Raw genomic sequence first — 20,909 nt, 5'->3', positions numbered from 1 at the left:
TAATTTTGCAATACTAGTTTCTGTGAGTAAAAAAGAGACCTAATATAAAAAGTAATTGAATACTTTCATGCATGGAAAAAGATAGAGTGGACGTACTATATTATGGCATGTTATATATTAAATATGCATATATAAAATATGCATATATTAAATATCATTAGGCAAATAGCAGTAAACAATGGGACAACGAACAAACAATTAATAAAATTTTAAATCAAAAACTACACAAGAAAGTCCAGAAATTAGTATTTCTACCACCAGAAAAAAAACTCATTACCTTCTGCTCGATTACATATACATATACAGGCAAAATTACAACAAAAATAGCCAAACCTATAAAAAAGAAAGGAATAACAGCAGCTTTTAGAACACACAACAACTTAAGCAAATATATTAAAAATAACAAGAGCCAACATAAAAAGCACATTCACAGTGGTGTATACAAACTTAAATGTGGCGACTGCCCAAAAACTTAAATCGGTCAAACTGGTAGAACTTTTAACAAACGAATAGCAGAACATAAAAGAGATTTCAATAATAGAAAAATAGATTCTTCATGCGCAATTCACCTTATAGATCATAATCATATTTTTAATGACGAATTTTAAAGTATTCACATTCAAAATAAAGGCCTTAAGCTATCTTTATTAGAATCTATGGAAATTAACAAATAAAAAACACAGACATAATTCTAAATGATCAAGTTGAGACAAACAGTTCTTCCCTTCTCAAACTATTTCGCTAAAGACTATAAATTGTAGGTATACACATCCAAAAATAGATCACTTGAGAAAGTGAAGCTGTAGTGATAAAATATTATAATAAATTTTGTGGAAGTTTGTGGTTTGAATTGTTATATAAAATGAATTTCCATCAAATAACGGTCGAATCCATCACTTACTAAATACTAGCATAAGGGTTAATTATTTTGAGGCAAATAAATTAATTCCTATACATAGAGTTGACTTATTTTCTACTAAACGGATTTCCTAACCTTTCGATTAAACCACAATTGTGGTTATTATACAATATTTAACAGTTCACTTACGATGAGCGTTTAACATACCTGTTATTTTAAAAACGTACAAACCTTTCGAATATCACTTGTAAAGATCTTATTATATTCCTATAAATTTTTCAAGTAACGTTTATATCATATTGGAGATCTGTATCTGCAGTGAATAAATTATAAATGAGATGCATTCAACGTCTTCGGACCAGTTTCTCAATATTGATTATTTCCTGCAACAGTCTGAACGTTGCTTTCCTCTCCTAATGGCTTTTGATTTTTTATTTTTTCTACATACTATTGATGGGAACATCTCGCTAGATAAATTATCCGAGCAGATGATGTTACGTGGAATATAAATTGTAAAATTAATGCCATTTTATTTCAATGTACATGAAAACTAGTTATTTAGCTAATTTTTTAATTATTGAATAATTTTTTAAGAAAATTTTGAATTATTAAGAAAAATTCCAGTAAATTTATATTGACCAACTCTATGGTACCAAAGTAAAATATGTAAAAACATTAACAAATATGTCAAAAATTGTCGATTTTGTTGTCAATGCTACTATTTATATTGAGCGACGATGACGAAGAGAATAATTTCAAAAAGTGATACGGTCTTAATTCTTTTGGACCTTGTAAATTTTACAATCTTCTGATGTGTTCCTTTCATTAGATATATTTGTCTATAATGAAGTTTGTGCGCAGTAAAAACATGTAAAATCACACATTTTTTTAGTGTGCATGAGCAGAATGTCAGGCAACGTTTTATCAGGGAGGATTGAGGGATCAGTTTTATTCAGTCAGATCTTGAATTAAGTATTTAAATAATTTTTTTTAAGTACTGTTTGTATATAGGCAGAGTTAGTATATATATATTTAGGGATTCTACAGTATTCACTGCCTTCCCTCGCTCAACCGTTTCCATCTCTCTCTGTTGTTCCATTCTCCATCGTTTAGTCCTCTCTTACTCATGGCGTCGTCTACTTCGTTCCTCCAGGATTTTCGGGGTCGTCCACTTTTCCTCCTTCCTATGGGGCTCCATTCGGTTATTCTATTTATCCATCTGCTGTCGCTAGTTCTTCTTACATGTCCATACCACTTTAGTCTTTTTTGTTCTATATATGTTAGTATGTCTGTTTCTATTGATGTTCTTTGCTTCATTTCGTCATTACTTCTCCTATCCATTCTTGTTACTCTGCAGCATCTTCGCAGGCATTCCATCTCTGTTGCTACTATCTTACTGCTGTTTTTCTTGTTTATGATCCAATTTTTAGCCCCATATGTCATAATACTTCGCACTAATGTTTTATAAATCTGCGTTTTTGTCTTCATATTTAGGTGTCTATCCCACCATACTGAGTTAAGTTGTCGGATTGCTGTTCTTGTTTGTCCTAATCTTTGTGTAATTTCTTCCTCTGTTGTTGCCTTTTTCGTGATTATAAACCCCAGGTATTTGAATTTATCCTTTCCTTTGATTGTTACGTTGTCATCAATCTGTAGATCTCCTATGTCTTCTTCACTTGTAGATAGGTATTCTGTTTTCGCGAGGTTAATATCTAGGCCAGCCTTGGTATATTCTTCTTGTTGTTTCTTCATCATGTAGCTGAGGTCGTCTTGGTCTTGTGCAATCACTACTTGATCGTCTGCAAAACTTAATGTATATAGGTATTCGTTCCGTACCGGTACTCCCATGCCTTCGCATTTTCTTTTCCATGTAGTCAAGGCTTTCTCTAAGTATATTTTGAATAGGGTTGGAGATGTGGAACAACCCTGCAGGAGCCCTTTTGTTGTGGTGAAGTCTCCTATGATTCTTGTTCCCATTTTAATGGACACTTGATTTTCTTTAAACAGAGCTTTTGTAGCTTCTATAAGTTCCGTCTGTATTTCTAATTTGTACATTGCCTCCCATAGTTCTGACCTTGATACAGAGTCATACGCCTTTCTCAGGTCCACAAATGCCAAGTGTATATCTCTATTTTTTGCTTTTTTCTTTTCCAACAGTTGTTACAGTGTGTATATGTAGTCTATGCATGATCTTCCTGCCGTAAAGCCTGCCTGATCCTCTCCGATTTTGCCTTTTATCGCTTGCTCTATCTTTTCTCGCAGTATCTTCCCATATAATCTTCCTATTGATGATATTACGCTTATTCCTCTGTAGTTCCGCATCGTTTTCTATCTCCGTTCTTAAATATAGATGTCATATATGCCGCCGTCCATTCCTTTGGGAGCTGTTCTCCATTTATGGCTTTCTGAAATATCCATTGTATCATCCGGTGTAATTTTTTTATCCGTATTTTATAAGCTCAGGTGAGATGCCTCCAGGTCCCGGTGCTTTCTTATTTTTGATTGCTTTTATGGCCGTTCTCATTTCCCTATCTGTTATTTCTATTTATTGTTGTGGGAATCTGCTTCGTCTTCGCCTGTTTTCTTTTCCAATGAATTGTGGTCTTTGTTCTGTTAATAGTTCCTTGTAGTAGTCCTTCCATTCTTTGTCCTGTATATTTCCCAATTTAATTTTTTCTTTTGAGTTTTGTTTCAATCCTCTCAGTACTTTCCATGACTCCGAAGTTCTTGTACCTCCTATATATGTTTCAATATTTAAGCAGATTCTTTCCCATTCTTCATTCTTTTGCTGTGTTATTTGTTTTTTCACTTCTCTATCTTTTTCTCTATATTCTTTATAAACTTCATCGTTGTTTGTAGTCAGCCATTTTCTGTATAGTTGCTTTTTTTCTTGAATTATTCTTTTTTTTGGTTCATTTATTTCATAATAGTGCTATTTATTTGTTATATGTTCTTTTTCCCCAAGGGCTTCGAATGCTGTTTGCTTTATATTCGCCTTTATAGGGGCCAAAAACACTACTCGCAGAGTTAGTGTTTTTTTTTTTAAATCAAGTAGATAGTTTTTAAGTGGACTACGATAAAATTGTATACGAATGTAATTTTCATTATCAGAGCCCTAATATTTAAAACCTATAACATGAAATTTTATTTTGAGTTTTGTCAACAAATATGAGGCATTTGAAATATACCTTAAAAATGCAGATTTTATACTTTCACGTTATAAAGGATATCGCGTCACGGGAAATACTTCCACGAGGATGGTGTTAGGCGAAATTTATAGCTGAAATTGTGCAATCTTCAAAAACGTACTTCTGTAATTGAAAAGAAGCAGTTTTAAACATTTAACATCATTTGTAATGTGAACTTTTAGATTAAGAGTGTTCTAGGCATATTTCAAATGCCTCAAATTTGTTTCTAAAACTTAAAACCGAAATTGTATGCAATAGTTTATGAAAATTAGGCTCTAGCAATGGAAATTGCATGATAATTTTATTGATTTCACTAGAATTCGCGCAATGTTTACTTATTTATTACCTTTATAAAAATTGACTTTATTTCCAGGAACAAAAAAATTTTCATAGGGCACTCTTCACCTTTAAAACGAATTTTGATTTTTGTCGATATGATACCTTATTCAAAAGATATCGAATTTTTACCGTTAGCGCCGAGTTGATATAAATTTTATCTAAAATTTTTTTCGCGTGCGTAAAAGACGACATTTAACATCGTCGGTGGCTTCAAGCGTTATTTGTAAGAGAATGGTTCATTCTATACAATTCTTTAGAGCGTGCAGATCCTTGGTAAATTGATTTTTTCCTTTTTTCACCTGTAATAAGGAGGTGTTTAGGTGAAAGCCAGGGGTAGGTGTGGTTAACTTTTTTTGCATATTTTTGGGGTCCCAAAATTGATATTCTCGGCAAAATTTAGCTTGTGTGTATGATTTTTAGAGGTTTAGACTTATTTTCGTCTCTGACTGGAGGAGTATAAATAAAAATTAATTTAATTCACATTGGGAAAGGGTGTTATCATTAGAAATATTTATAAATATTGCCTATTTCTAGATATATTATGGTGGGTACACATATGCGAGCCGAACTGTTTGCGAACTGCTCGTGAGCTGTTCGCGAAGAGTTCGTCGAAAATATGTTTATGTTCAGGCTATCCAATACCCTAACTATCTAATAACAAACCAAGAATTAATTTACTTCGTTATTCTAAACATTTCGGTATTTTGTTTACATTATCTGTTATTAATTTCTCTCGCTACTTAGATAAGCCGCGCTCGTTCAGCAATTTTGTTTAACAGAATGATATCATCGCACACTTAGCAGAAACAATTTATAGACACAATTTATAGTTCTGCGAACATTCTTTGTGTTCGTCCCAAAAACCGACATGCTGTGGTTCCTGACGAGCAACGAACGAACAGCTCGCTAGCGGTTCGTCCCGTCGTACAAATTAACGAATATAGCGTTCACAAACGGTTCGCGAACAGTTCTGCTCGCATATATGTGTACCCGCCTTTACACTTTGAGATAAAATCTTGTTCCTTACAGATAGTCTAGTCTCTAGTGTACCACGGTTTAAATATGGTTTAACTGCTGATTTTCATCAATGTTTGCTTACAGAAAAATATGATAATGTTTATAGTTTTAAAAGTTTCAACAAGCCTTCATTGACTACTACCGTTTTTTTTGCGAATATCACATCAATAACTCTCCGTGACATAATTTCAGACAGAGGACCCTTAATCTAGCGGAATACTTGAGCGGAATCCAATTTAACGTACGCCATATTTTTTCACTAATTTATTACCACCCTAATAATATTTCACCACAAAACCACCCTTAAGGGGAGCTAGCAAAATTCAAAAAAATAAGCTTTTGCCTTTGATATATTTTTTCACCCATTGTTTACAAATTTATTACCAACAAGATAATTTTTCAGCCCCAAACCTACCCCAATGGGAGCGATTCCGCCAGCTTAATATTCAAGCTAGCTATAACTAAAATAAATATTATGATATACCACATTATTCTGCAAGGTTTTTACAAATGTATTACCACCCTAGTAATTATTTACCCCTCCACTACCCCTTATGAGAAATCAATAATTCTGTTAGGTTAAAATTTAAGGTGAAAAAAATCTCCTTTTACAATTTCTCTGTCCTCTACTTATAACTGAAATAAAAAATGTTCTGTTAAGTTTTTACTAAATTTTAACCACCCTGATAATTTTTCACCAATGAAACACACACAATAGAAATAGAAATGGAAATGGAAATACCACAGTGTTCAGCTAGGTTTTTATGAATTTATTAACACCCTAATAATGTTTCACCTCTTAACTAACGCTTTTAATACCCTAATACCCCGTAAATTTTACTGATATCCAACTGATAATAAATGCAATATTGATATAAAATAAAAATAAAAATATCTTTAAATTTTTGAAATGCTGCGAATATAAATTTATTTTACTATTCTAATAATCTAAACTATAAATAAAATAGCTGTTCTGACCAATCTGTCATTAAAATATTTATCACCTATAATGTTTTTCAAGTAATATAAATTCTTTATGCTATACAACTACTCTACGCAGTATGTTTTGAGCAATCTTTAATAAACGTCTAATTTAAATAATATTAAAATATTTAATACCTAAACTATTTTCCAAATTTTCAGACACCTAATAAATACAAATCTTTTAATCTTTTGACAAGAGGTGCGCAAGGTGTCTCGATCCGCCTTTACAATTAGCTAATTATTGGAATACACGTAATGAAATTATTGCACTTTTTATTACCTGGTAATTAGTATGTGAAATATAATATTTTCATTGTATTTACTAACACTCAACTTGATTTCAGGTATTTTATATTCAAAAAGTGTACTCACAACTCGAATCTGAGTAAATATTTTAAAACAGTTAAAATTTATAATTCAGAATGCTTTTCAATTAGGGTAGTCGAGAAAAAATGGCTAGTCTGGTAAAAATATAGTAAAAATCTAGCAAAGCACTTTTCTATTTCCAAACAGATTTTGCATTTAGCTAGAGTGAATGTGTAGCTTGTGAAATGTTTTCTATTAACTGTGGCTTAGGACTTTCAATAAAAATCTTGCAAGCAATTTATACTTTTAGTTACAAGTAGAGTACAGTAAAATTGTAAAAATAGATTTTCTATCACCTTAAATTTTAACCTAGCAAAATTATTGACTTCTCATAGAGGGTAGTTAAGGGGTGAAACATTACTAGGATAGAAATAATTAAGTTAAATCTAGCATACTAGCATCTAGCATTACCTACCCATACTGCCACGGCTATACACAATTCATCATCATATCCTACACAACATAAATTGTCTGCCTACCAAAGCATTTTACATAGATTAATAGAAATCATTAAGCAAATAGCAGTAAACAATGGGTATAACGAACACACAGTAAATAAAATTAAATCAAAAACTACATAAGAAAGTCCCAAAATTAGTATTTCCACCACCAGATAAAAACCCAGTAACTTCTCTGCTCGATTATATATACAGGCAAGATATTAACAAAAATAGCCAAACACATAAAAAAGAAAGGAATAACACCAGCTTTTAGAACAAACACCAGCTTAGACAAAAATACTAAGAATGACAGGAGCCTAAAGAAAAGCAATTACACAGCGGAGTATCTTCATCATCAGTCCATAGTTATCCACTGCTGAACATAGGCGTCCTCGAAAAAACTCCATTCAGATCTATCTTGCGCTGCTGCAATCCAGTTGGTACAAATACTCTTTATGTCGTCAGTCCATCTTGTGGGTGGTCTTTTTTTCAGTTTTCCATATACTGCCCATCCCAGTGTTATTCTTCTTATTAGCTCAGCAGTTTGATTATCTCTGCTAATTTTTACCGTATATCCTAGGTATATGTAGCTCTCAACAATTTCAATTGCGACGTCTTCTTCCCTTAAAGGATGGCTCGGAACTAAATTAGTCATCATTTTTGTCTTTTGGTAGTTAATATTTAGACCTACATTACGTTCTGCATCGCTGAGTTCATTTAACATATCACTGGCAGCCTTTAGGTCATCTGAAATCAGAACAATATCATCTGCGAATCGTAGATGACTAAGCATCCTACCATCAATATTTATTCCTTCACTTTCCCATTCCAGTGACTTCAAAGCATGTTCAAGTACAGTAATAAACAACTTAGGCGACATAGTATCTCCCTGTCGAATACCTCTCCTGATATGTATCGTATTGGTAGGACCGTGCAGATTTATAGTTGTTGTAGCATTTCTGTATATATCTTTTATAATATTGGTGTACCTATGATCAATTCGACACTCTTCCACTGCCTTTAGAAGTGCGGGTAGTTCGATAGTATCAAACGCTTTATGGAAGTCTATGAATGTTAAAACTTAAGGTCTGTTGTATTCAATTGATTTTTCAATCAAGACTTTAATGCACTATAGGTGGTCATTTGTACCGTAGTTGGGGCGAAAACCAGCCTGTTCTCTTGGCTGATATAGCTCAATTTTTTCTTCCAATCGATTGGTGATTATTGAAGAGGTCTCGTATTTTTTTTAGAAGAGAAGTTCCGCCAATTTTTATAGCTTCTGTAACTATTCCATTATATCCTGGCGCCTTGTTGATTTTTATTTTTTTGAGTGCATATTATATCTCATCTTGAGTAATTTCTACAGTGTCCTCAGATCCCTGGTTTTGAACCTTCTGTCTACCGTCTTCACTTACGTTATTGTTAATTTGGTTTGTGTATAATATAGTGTAGAATTCTTCGACTATTTCAAGTATTTTCTGTCTATCTGAAAGTTTCTTTTCATTTGTTTTCACTTGCCATTTTTCGTCTCATTACCTTTATGCTTCTGTTTTGCTCTATAGTCTGTACAATTTTTTCATGTTTAAATTTCCTAATATCTCTACTCACTTTCAATATGTCTTTATTGAATGCCCCAATGGTTTGTGGGTCAATGTCCCTTTCACTTTGTAACTGTCTTGTCTTCAAGTTCACAGCAGAGTATACAAACTTAAATATAGCTACTGCCCAAAAACTTACGTCGATCAAACTGGTAGACCTTTTATCAAACCTATAGCAGAACATAAAACGTCATTCAATAATAGAAAAATATACTCTATGTACGCACTTCACCTTCTAGGCCATAATCATTCTTTTAATGACGAATTTCAAATTCTGCTTATTCAAAGTAAAGGCCTTAAGCGGTTTTTACCATAATTTATGGAAATCAACAAATTAAAAAATACAGACATAATTCTAAATGACCTGAACGATTCTGAACTTGAGACAAACAGTTCTGCCCTCCTTAACTTATTCAGTTAAAGACTATAAAGTGTAAACACATAGGTAACAAAAATCACTTGAGAAAGTCACTCTGACCGAAACAGCTGTGTAATATTTGTGTGATATAGTATAATGTGATAATATTTTAAAATTAATTTTGTGGAAGTGTTGAAAACAAGAGTTTTTAGTGTTTTATTGTTTTATATAATAATTTAACCTAATTATCGTTATAATTACAATATTTAAGTTAAATTTAAAACTTATTATTTTTGGTACATTTATTTCTCAAATTTCTCGTACGGCACCCGTAAAACATTCTCTTTGTAATAAATATGTAGCATTATTTACCCATCGTTGGAATTATTTATCAAGATGAACTGCATTAAGAACATTAGGTGAAGGAAGATGTACCGGAAACCACCAAGAGTGCATCTAGTGCACTCCCTGTGGCCAACTCTTCGTGGTTTATTCCCCTCGCCGATCTAAAGGAAACTTGTAGTTAGTGTTGCACCTGCTTACCAAATCCCTTGAGGTTATACTGTCCTCTTAGTATCGGCTTCCTATTTTTGTTTACGTTGTTATAGTTTATGTAGATAATTATTTAAGTAAAGTTTTTAATAAAGAATATCTATAGATTAAAAATTTTTCGCTGCTGATAGCAGACGAAAATAAACTAAAAACTGCAGTTAGTTAGGAATACTAGAGAACTGAGAATCTTTTGTATTTAAAGAAAAATTCGCATCCAGCTAACAGTTTTTAGTAACAGTAACGGATCTGTACAATTTTACGTATAGGTATATTACATGGTTACAAAAAAGAGGTTTTTTTCAAAATAGAACTAAAATGTAAACAATTTTGTACAAAAAAAAAAATTACACTGCACTATGAGCACTTAAGTCTTCTTCTTCATTTTTTATATTAAAATTTTCGTAATTTTTTGCTCTATTTGTATATAACAGCAACACTTTTGTTACTTTGAAAATGTATAGGTAGGAGTCGTTGAAAAAAATTTTTTTTAACATCCAATGTTTATTGCAATCTGTCTCATTATAAACAATCAGCAATATGTATGATTTATGTACAATAACATAGTGGGAAGCTGCCCAGTGGCGAGCACCCAGGTAAAATTTAATATAAATATAATCTATGATAATCAATTAGTTTAAACTTTCACTTAACAAACAGAGTTTAATACAGGTAAACATCACTGACACACATATGAGAATTACAAGGCTAAAAACACAAATTAAGGAAATATTTAGAAAACACTTTTCACCGCATCATGACACTATGCTCTATTTTTCCTGATTTACTAGAGGTTTAAAGGGTCTGGTCGTTTTAATCTTCTTACGTGTGAAATGTTGAGCAGATCCGTGGCCAGCGGATTTGGATGGCAGGATAGTCTGTTCTTGTATACAGAGTTTACAGCAGATATTGCTTCGCAAACTGTTGGTAGCTGTAAATCGTGGCGTAATCTGTGGTTCATAATATACCAAGGGGCATTACAGATCTGGCGCAGTACTTTCGATTAAAAACGATGAAGTTTTTGTATGTTGGTATTACTTGCTGTACCCCAGATTTGTGCTGCATATTGCCATATTGCGTTGAAAATTATGCTTAATAAATTTTGGCGCGAATCTAAGCCGTTTTGTGCAAAAGATAGTGCCACGTCATACCTTCTTTCAGTCGTACATAAATCTTCAGTGAGCAAGGTGAAAGATTTTGGTGAGTAAAATGTTATATTGTTTGAAGCGTTACTACATTTTTAAAAATCCCTCTACCGTTTAACGCTTTAATTTAAATAGAAACACTCTCATTGCAGATGTGAACAATATTAGTGCAGATCAGTGCAGAATTTTAATGTTTACAATCATAAAACTACCACTTAAGAAAATTAAACTTTGAATACAGTTAATGAAAGCTAAAAAAATTGTTGTTTATCGTTAAGTAAATAAAAATTTAAACTAAGATATCTTTATTTCTGGACAGTACGGTAGACGGAAAAGTTTTGTAACGAACTCGTGAATTAAAATGGCGATTAACAATCTCGAACATTATCGCGCTCGCTTCGCGCACGCAATAAAATATCCAAATTGTTAATCGCCCTTATTAATACACTTGTTGGTTAAATAACAATTTTCCGTCGACCGTCCATTTATGATCAATTTTAACATCCTCAAAATCATTGATTAATGACCCCTATTAATGAATGATTTTCTATTAATGAACGATTTCATTATAGGCAACACAACATACATTGCCTGCATAAATTGATAAAGCGTTCTGTGATTGGCAGTGACCTGTGGTGTAGGCAACCAAACATATACCTATTTATATTCCCACTAAAAAATTTAAAATGAAGTAGCCGCTGTTAGTACTATCTGCCATTGTATGTCATTATTTACTTTATTATTTAAAATTTTGTGTATTTGAAAAATCAAAAGATAGATATTGACGGAGAGTTTAATTTAACTCCACCTTAAGTGGCAGAAACTGCAAATGAAATATCTTTAAGTTTACTGTCTGAAAAAAGCAGAGTGTTGTACGAAAAAACATACGCTGAATTTATTGCATGGTGTGAAGAGAGAAAATAATACGATATTCAGAATCTGTATTGTTGACATATTTTTCAAACATTACAGAAAAAAGACTAATAGCAAGACTGTGTCAAAATATTTGATGCTAAAATCAACCTTAAGTTTAAAATCAAACATTAGGCCTTATTTTTTTTTTTGTCATTGTTCCTACAAAGGCAATTTTTTTCTCATCAAGATCTTTTATCAAAATAAAATCAGAAAACCAGTTGTCAGTGATCAGTGTTCTCCTCGTATTAAATATAGGTGTTGCCAACCTTTTTACCACGACTCGTGGTTTGTTACTTATGGAGAATGGGCCATCAGGTTGAGTCCGTGCATAAATTTCCGTGTTAAAAGATGCGAGCGTCAACCATGGCATAAATTTTGTTCCCATATTTATTGAGTTTTTTGGGGATGTATTCAATAAAGAAGCATCTTTGACGAAATGCCTTTAGTTTCTCGTCAATTGTAACGTTGTTCCCAAGCGAGTAGCATTTTTGGCAATTAGACACAAACTCCCCGAAAATATTCCTTATTGAGGTCAAGCGATCCATTCTTTTACGTTCTACTCTCGTAGCTATGTCATGAAAACGTAATGCTCTCATTAAAAATAGAAACCTTCTCCAACTCATCACTATTTTGAAATCATCCATTCTTCATAGTTCTTCAAGATTAACTCAATTACCATGGTAAATGCCCGCCAAATAAAGCAAGGCCAAAAGGGCTGTTATTTCTAGTTTGTCTGTATCCTTGGCATTTCTTGGACGACAATAATTAGGTCTTACAATACTTGTGTACTTATTTGTGAAGTTCACGATGCTCTCAATCATAGGATCAGTTATGAGGCACTTCCAAATATCAACGATGTCTGTGAGATTCTTAGCTGGTCAAATGACCCCAGGGAGACGGAGTAATATATTGCGAGTTGGTCGCTTACTTTTTTTGTTTGGATTTTTTTGCCAAATCCATGAGTCGAAAACTTTTCCATTTTCTTTAGATGAGCTAAATAAGCCTCGTTGGAACTGTCAGCTTCGTCTTCGGCATTACTTCCATCACTCAATTCGGACTCAGAATCATCATCACCTTCCGAAACATGTTCCTCTTCGTCTGTGTCGCTATCATCCATACGTATATCGTCATCCGACTCAGCAAACATCCAATTTGTAACAGCTTCTATATCAGCGTTTATTCTAAAACATACTTTAAAGTTTTAATCATCGTTAGTTGGTGAAACCAGGAGCAGATCAGCTAAGTCTTTATCTGTGGGTAGATTTTTGTAAAAATCTCACAGTGATTCTGATATGTACGGCAGTAAGTCCATCAGGTGCTTTTTCTTTTCTATCGTTATAGGCACAGGCTTGTTATATGCCTCCTTGGGTAATAAATTTGTAGCCGCTTGTCCACTATTTCCTAAATCTACGGTATTGAAAGCTTCTTCTTTGTCAAAGGACAACATGTATTGAAACTGTTTAGATTTTTCATACAGTAACCTACTAAAATGTCTCCAGTTTATCTTGTTATTTTATGAATCAGTTTTGCGGTTAACTAGTAAGAAATTAAATAAGTCACTAAAATTAAGAAACTAAAAATTGATGTTTTCTCCCAACTTGTCGAATTAATTTAGCTCAATCATGCAAATAATCTATTTGACTACAAAATTTTTTCTTGTTTTTTTTTCTATTAAACTATAATTAGTATCTCACTCCATATGTGTACTACGGCCTAGTATTATATACTTATGGTCAATAATTTTTAAATTCGCTAAGTATTGTGAAGCAGTTAATAAACCTGCTGTTATAAAACTGTTTTTATTCTGACCATGACAACAATCTGAATACATTATTAGGTTTTCAACTTATATATACAAGGATTTCCACAGTTTTCACTGTAGTCCTTCACTCAACCGTTTTCTCCAATTTTTCCTGTTTAGCCAGTCCCCTTCCTGTAGGTTTCTTCTACTCATTGCTTCGTCCACCTCATCTCTGAAAGATCTTCGGGGTCTTCCTCTCTTTCTTCTTCCTATCGGGCTCCACTCTGTTATTCTATTTATCCACCGATTTTGGTCTGCTCTTCTGACATGTCCGTACCAGGTTAACCTCTTCTGCTCGATGTAGTCTATTATGTCGGAGTTCATGCCCATTCTCCTCTTAATCTCCATGTTATTTATCCTATCTCTTCTTGTTACTCTGCAGCTTCTCCTTAGAAATTCCATCTCTGTTGCTCTTATTTTGTTTTTGGTTTTCTTATTTATTGTCCAATTTTCACACCCATAAGTGAGGATACTTCTTGTCATGGTATTATATATTTTTTTCTTTGTTTTCATGCTGATGTTCTTATCCCATAGTACCGGGTTCAATTTTCGTATGCAGTCTCTTGTTTGTCCTAGTCTATTTTTTATATCTTCCTCCGTTGTTCCTTTGTTTGATATTATGAAACCTAAATACTTATACTTGTCTGTTCCTTTGATTTGTTTACCTTCGTCTATTTCCAGCTGTTTTATTTCTGTATTCTCCGTTGTTAGGTATTCAGTTTTCTTTAGGTTTATTTCCGTCCCATTCTTTGTATATTCCTGCTCCAGTTTTCTCATCATAAAACTGAGGTCATCCTCGTCTTGTGCGATCACTATTTGGTCGTCGGCAAAACTTAGCGTATATAGATATTCGTTCCTTACTGGTATACCCATTCCTTCGCACTTTCTTTTCCATGGTTTCAGGGTTTTTTCCAGGAATATTTTGAACAGGGTGGGGGATGTGGAGCAACCCTCTAGTAGTCCCTTTGTCGTCTTAAATGGACTGCATATTCTATTGCCCGTTTTGATAGCTACTTCGTTATTCTTGTAGAGTGCTTTTACCGCGTTTATTAATCTTCGTGGAACTTCGATGTTTTCCATTGCTTCCCATAGCTTGGTTCTAGGTATTGAGTCATATGCCTTCTTAAGATCAACAAAAGCCAGATGGACGGATCTATTTTTGGCCATTCTTTTTTCTATTAGTTGTTCGACCGTGTAAATGTGATCTAAGCATGCTTTCCCCGCTGTGAAACCTGCCTGGTTTTCTCCGATTTTATCTTGTACATATATTTCTAATTTTTCCTTTATGGTCTTTCCATACAGTCTGCCTATAGACGATATAATGCTGATTCCCCGATAGTTTTCGCAGTTTTTTCTATTTCCTTTCTTGTATATTGATGTCATATATGCTTGGGTCCATTCTGCCGGTAAGTCTTCTCCATTCAGTGCTCTCTCAAACATTTTATGTATCATACGGAATAACTTTTCCGATCCTTTTTTTTATCAATTCATTTGGTATTCCGCCGGGACCTTCTGCTTTTTTGTTCTTTAGAGTTTTGATCGTTCTTTTTACCTCTGCTAGGCTTAATTCGATTTCGTCATGTGTGTAGATTTCTATTCCGTCTATTTCTGATTGTTTGAATTCGGGGCGGTCTTCGGTTAGCAATTTTTTATAGTATTCTTGCCATTCGTTTTCTTTGATTTGACCGATCTTGATTTTCTCTGTCTTATTTCTTTGGAGCGATTTTAAGATGCGCCATGACTCTGAATTTCTCGTTCCTCCTATGTGCTGTTCTATCTCTGTGTATGTTTTTTCCCATCTTTCATTTTTTTCATTTGCTACTTTTCTTTTCACTTCTTTATTTTTTTTCTGTATAGTTCCAAGTCCTCATAGTTTTTTGTGTTCAGGTATTTTATATGAAGTTCTTTTTTCTCTTTTATGCATGTTAGTGTGTCTTCGGTTAATTTCGTAGTTTGGTGGGTGTATTTTTGGTCCGCTTCTCCAAGAGCTTCTAGGGCTGCTGTCTTCATGCAGGTTTTTATGTGTTCGTATGTTTGTTCTAATGATTCTTTTGTAAAACGACTCACCGCTTTGAAGGTCTGGTGTTGGCAGGCATTGCTGGAGATTAAAAGTAATAGTTTTCATTTTGGCATGATCCTTATATAAAAATGTATCTTCTTCTTTGCTTTTATATCCTTGATCAGCCTGTTATTGGTGTTCGATTAACTCTTCATTTAGTTGTATCCTTATTGATGCACATATTCATTTTCATGTTTAATTTGTCACATGTACCGCATGTGTCTTTCTTAGGTTTCTTTATACTGATGTTCAGGCTATAAAATATGTTTTTGTATATTTTACGATTCATAAAATTATCTGGGTATATCTTCTTGTAAGCTTCTCCTATATACCAGAGAGTGTATAGTGTGAAGGTAAATATTTTCTGGATTACTGCCTTATTGTATAGTTACTTTTATATAAGAGTATAAATAAAATGTAATCTCTTGCAGTTATTTTATCAACATCTAATACCTTCTTTCGATTTTCTTGATATCCTCGTTGGTCTAATGTCATTACGCCTGATGTTTAAGAACAATTTTTCTCTGCTGTAACATCTATAAATGTCTTACTAATATTATTAAGTTTTCATATAACAGTCTTTGCAAACAACAGAACGAACGCCATGAACAGGAAAATGATAAATTATGGTATGCTGTCAATATCGTTGTTTGTTTGGGTCAGAACCCCTAATTCATATAGAACTCATCTGTTTAAAATTCATGAGAGCAGCTATATATTCTAACCTAAGATTGTTACTTCTTGTTTCCAGAATTTTTTGAAAAGTTGCAAGCGAACTTCGTCCTTTATTTTTTCCTTGCACTTATTTCAACATAATTTCAGCTATTTATAGTTATTTCTTTAACCTCTTTTCCAGACTTTCCCGTCTAGGTTATATTGGTCTACTGGAGTATTATTTATATTTTCTTCTGAATTGGCTCTTCTCTTTTTTCCTTCTACCATATCGCTGTTCTTGACATACCTATCATATTTTTCATGCTGCGCAGGGACAGAATTTGGATCTGCAATACAATCGACTGATAAGAAATCTAATAGATCCTAAATTTCATCTACAAGTGATGCAGCAACGTTACTGGCGTAGGATATTTCAGACTCATCTCTGACATGGTGCTCTATAATGTAACAAAAATAAAATTGTTATTAGCAAGCAACAAAAAAACGACACTGAATGCACATTTTGTTTTTGTTCATATAATTTCTTCCATAGCTCATACTACTTGTACCTACTTTCAAACATAATTATTTATTACTTACTAGAACGAAAGTTTTTCTGCATTGATATAATCCCTTCCAAGTGATTATCAACATTTGAAGATCTTTTATTGCAATTTTCTAATTATTTTCTTACACGTACAATACATACAGAAACAACTGGAGAATGGTATGTTGGCGCTCAACTCTATCAGTGTTTTGTTTAATCTTTATTCTTCAATAACAATTTTCATTTATTTCAGTTCTATTCCCATTTACTCTTTGTATATTCTCCGTATTCAGACTCTGTATCTATTTCGTAGATATAAATAAAATGTCTATGATCTAATCCAAGTCGATATAAAGTTTATTTATCGGTTACTATTAGTTACTGCCCTACTGCCCTGTAGAAGACGCCAAAGAGGATGTCGAATGCACGGCGCAGTGATAATCGGCACGGTTTAATACGGAAGCGTGGTGAGTTTAATATGTGGGAGGTTTTATACTTAAGATTTTTCAAAATTTTGACTTAGTATTCTTACCTAGTTAAAAACTGCTTCTTCTTAGAAGAATAAACTAAAAGTAATTTTTAGCACTTAGTTTACATACATAAAAGAAGCTGATATAAAATTAAATTTTTTTTATTTATTTCTTGATTAAAACTGTTATTTTAGTTGGACTGAAATAAGTTGATGGCAGTTTTAAGAAATATTATCCCTAATAATCTATAAAAAATACAATTTACCTCTTGCAATTAAGCTAAAAATGTTAATAAACATGATTCTTATCGTTTTCTTAATTCACAGTAGCAAGAGAAACTAGTTTTAAAGGAATATAGTTATCAAGCCTGTATTTCTAGTTTTATCTCATGTAATGCGACCATCCTCGTTAATTTGCAGATTTAATTTGTCTGTATGAATATGCAACATTGGGCGGAAATTGATGCTGTCTTACATGAGCGTGCCTTAACCCATTAAGCGCCGTTGATGCGAAAACGCAACATTTTAAAAGGATTTTTTTTATACAACTAAATATTTTGTTTTTAGAAAATTCTTTATATGTTTTAATTCCTAAAGGCTTGATGATATTGAAATATATTTTATAGAACAAATATAATTAATTGTTTATCTATTATAAATTAATTTCTTTAGCAGTTTTTTACATGATTCGTGATGACTATATAATCTTCTTGTAAAATTTTCACTTTGCTTATAATATAATGGTTTAAGTATATGATTTTTATAAAGCATAAACTACAGATTTAGCAATAACCATACAAAAAAATTAAATAATCTTATCAAGAAAAAGTTACATGCATTCAAACTTATTGTTGCGTTTTCGCATCAACGGCGGAATGTGCTGTCTCTAGGTAATACCGCCTACGCTACGTGACAAATCGAGTGTAACCGTATTTGACTAGTTCAGTCTTGTCTAGAGCGTTTTAGTATAAGCATATACAGCAATAATTGTGTTTCTCTGTATTGTTGCGGATAAAACATATATAATGAGTTCTGGCAAAAATAAGTGGAAAGATAATTATGATCGGAATAGACCTCTTACTATTCAAGAATTGGAAGATGCTATTGAAGAAATTTAAAATGAGACCGAAATTGATGCTGTTATAATACCACCAGATGTCGATGAGCTTACTGATGAAGAGAAAATAGATGACGATTTATTGGAAGGTATTATACGGTATAATTATATAAGATACTGTTATGTAACTTTTATTGTTTTATTACTTATAGGCCATGATAAGCCTCAAGACACTGCTGGGACATTCGAATTGATGGCTGAGGACAACACAAATGAATTTGAAGATAATTATAATGAACCTTCTACAAGCCAGGCTACTTCAAAGAGGGCAAAATCTGTTCAATATAATCCAAACTGGAGCAAAAGGGACCCCGTATACAGTAATTTTCCGGAATCGCAGGAGCACATTCAAAAACAACGTATAAAGGACATGCTTTACGGTAAATCACCAGTTGAAGTGTTTTATAATTTTTTTGACGAGGAATTATTAGACATGATTTTAAAATACACTTTAAAATATGCCAAGGACAACAATCGACATGATTTTTCAATGACAGTATCTGATTTAAAGAAATTTATTGCTATTTTGATCTTGTCAGGATATCACACGTTGCCACAAATGGAGATGTATTGGAGCAGAGATGAGGACAATGGAGTACCATTAATTAAAAATTGCATGAGTCGAAATAAGTTTCGCAATATAAAAAAATATATACATGTATGTGATAATGCTCAACTTGACAAGCAAGATAAGTTTGCTAAATTGCGCCCATTATTTGACAAAATAAACAAAAGAAATCTGCAGTTTGGTGTATTTTCACAAAATTTATCAGTCGATGAGGAAATGGTTCCTTATTTTGGTAGACACTCCGCTAAAATGTTCATCAAAGGGAAGCCTGTTCGCTTCGGTTTTAAAATTTGGTGTCTTTGTTCTCAAGATGGATATTTGTTTCAGTTTAGTCCATACGCTGGAGCACGAGAACATAAAAGTGATATGGGACTGGGAGCAGATATTGTTATAGATCTATTAAAAGTTCTTGAATTTCCTTCTCAACACAGAATATTTTTTGACAATTTTTTTTCGTCTTTTAAACTATTTCAATATCTTACTGAAAATAATATATACGCCACAGGAACTGTGCGGGAAAACAGAATCCAAAAGTGTCCTTTAGATAGCTCAAATGATTTAAAAAAAGGGGGCAGAGGTGCTTTCGATTTTAGATATGATTTAAAATCCAAAATTTGTGTAGTTAAATGGAATGATAATTCAATCGTTATTATGATGTCAAATAATATACCAATAAATCCAATTCAGCAAGTAAAACGGTATGATAGAAAACAACGAAAAGAAGTAAGTGTAGACCAGCCATTTCTAATAAAAGAATACAACAAAAATATGGGGGGTGTTGATTTACACGATAACGGCATAGCCAATTATCGTATAAGAGTAAGAGGAAAGAAATGGTGGTGGCATCTTTTTAGAAATACTATAGACAGTACTATCGTCAATGCATGGAAAATTTATAAATTGGCAAATCACTCTACAATATGGCAATTAGAGTTTCGCTCTTATATTGTTATGGCGCTAATAAAATCAGAAGAAAGTAATTCATTATTAGCCAGCGACGATGAGGGTACATCAGCTCCTAAATACAAAGGACGAGGAAGGCCAACAAAGTCAGAAATACCGAAAGAAATGAGAACTGACAAAGTGAACCACATCGTAATACGCCACCCTGAAAAGTCAAGAAAAAGATGCAGACAATGTAAAAGCCAAACTATATATATTTGTCAGAAGTGCAATGTACATTTACACTCTACATGTTTTGACAGCTTCCATAAATTTTAATATTAGGTTTTATAGCTTTTTTACAAATATTTTATTTAGTTTTACTACTTTTGTATCTTTAATTTTGAAATAAATCTCATAATCCATAAAAGTGTAATTCATTAATTTCTTAACAGATTCCGCCATTGATGCGAAAACGCAACATTATTTTTTTAGAACACCCTGTAACCTAAAAAAAAATTATATCCAGTTTTGTCTTTAAAACACCATAAATAACTAACCCTTATATTATTTTTATAAAAAATTTACATATTTCATACCTTGGCGGTTAATGGGTTAAACATTCTAATAAAGATTTTTAATTTTGTATTGTTGTCTTAATATCTTAATAATTATATTTCATATATGTGGGAAAGAAAGTTTTTGAATAGCTGAGTAGAATAGCGGTATTATTGTACCATTACATAAAAACCGAGACCAGTTGGAATGTGAAAACTACCGGGGAATCGCGCTAATAAACGCAGCGAAGAAAAGAATGGCTAACGTCATTTATGAAAAGCTTAGAAGTGAACAACAAACAAAATATATTTTTCTACGATAGATCCTCGAAAAAACAAGTACATAAAATAGACACCAATCATCTCTTCATAGACTTCGGAAGCGCATATGACAATACAAATCTAGAATTGAAGCGTATGACTACAAAACTTTTTATCTGCTTTTTAAAGTTTTAGAGAAAATGAAAAAAAAACGTCTACAAACAGTATTATGAAAT

Source organism: Diabrotica undecimpunctata, chromosome 9 (assembly GCF_040954645.1).
Source record: "Diabrotica undecimpunctata isolate CICGRU chromosome 9, icDiaUnde3, whole genome shotgun sequence".
Taxonomy (NCBI): Eukaryota; Metazoa; Arthropoda; class Insecta; order Coleoptera; family Chrysomelidae; genus Diabrotica; species Diabrotica undecimpunctata.
This window is presented reverse-complemented; position numbering follows the sequence as displayed.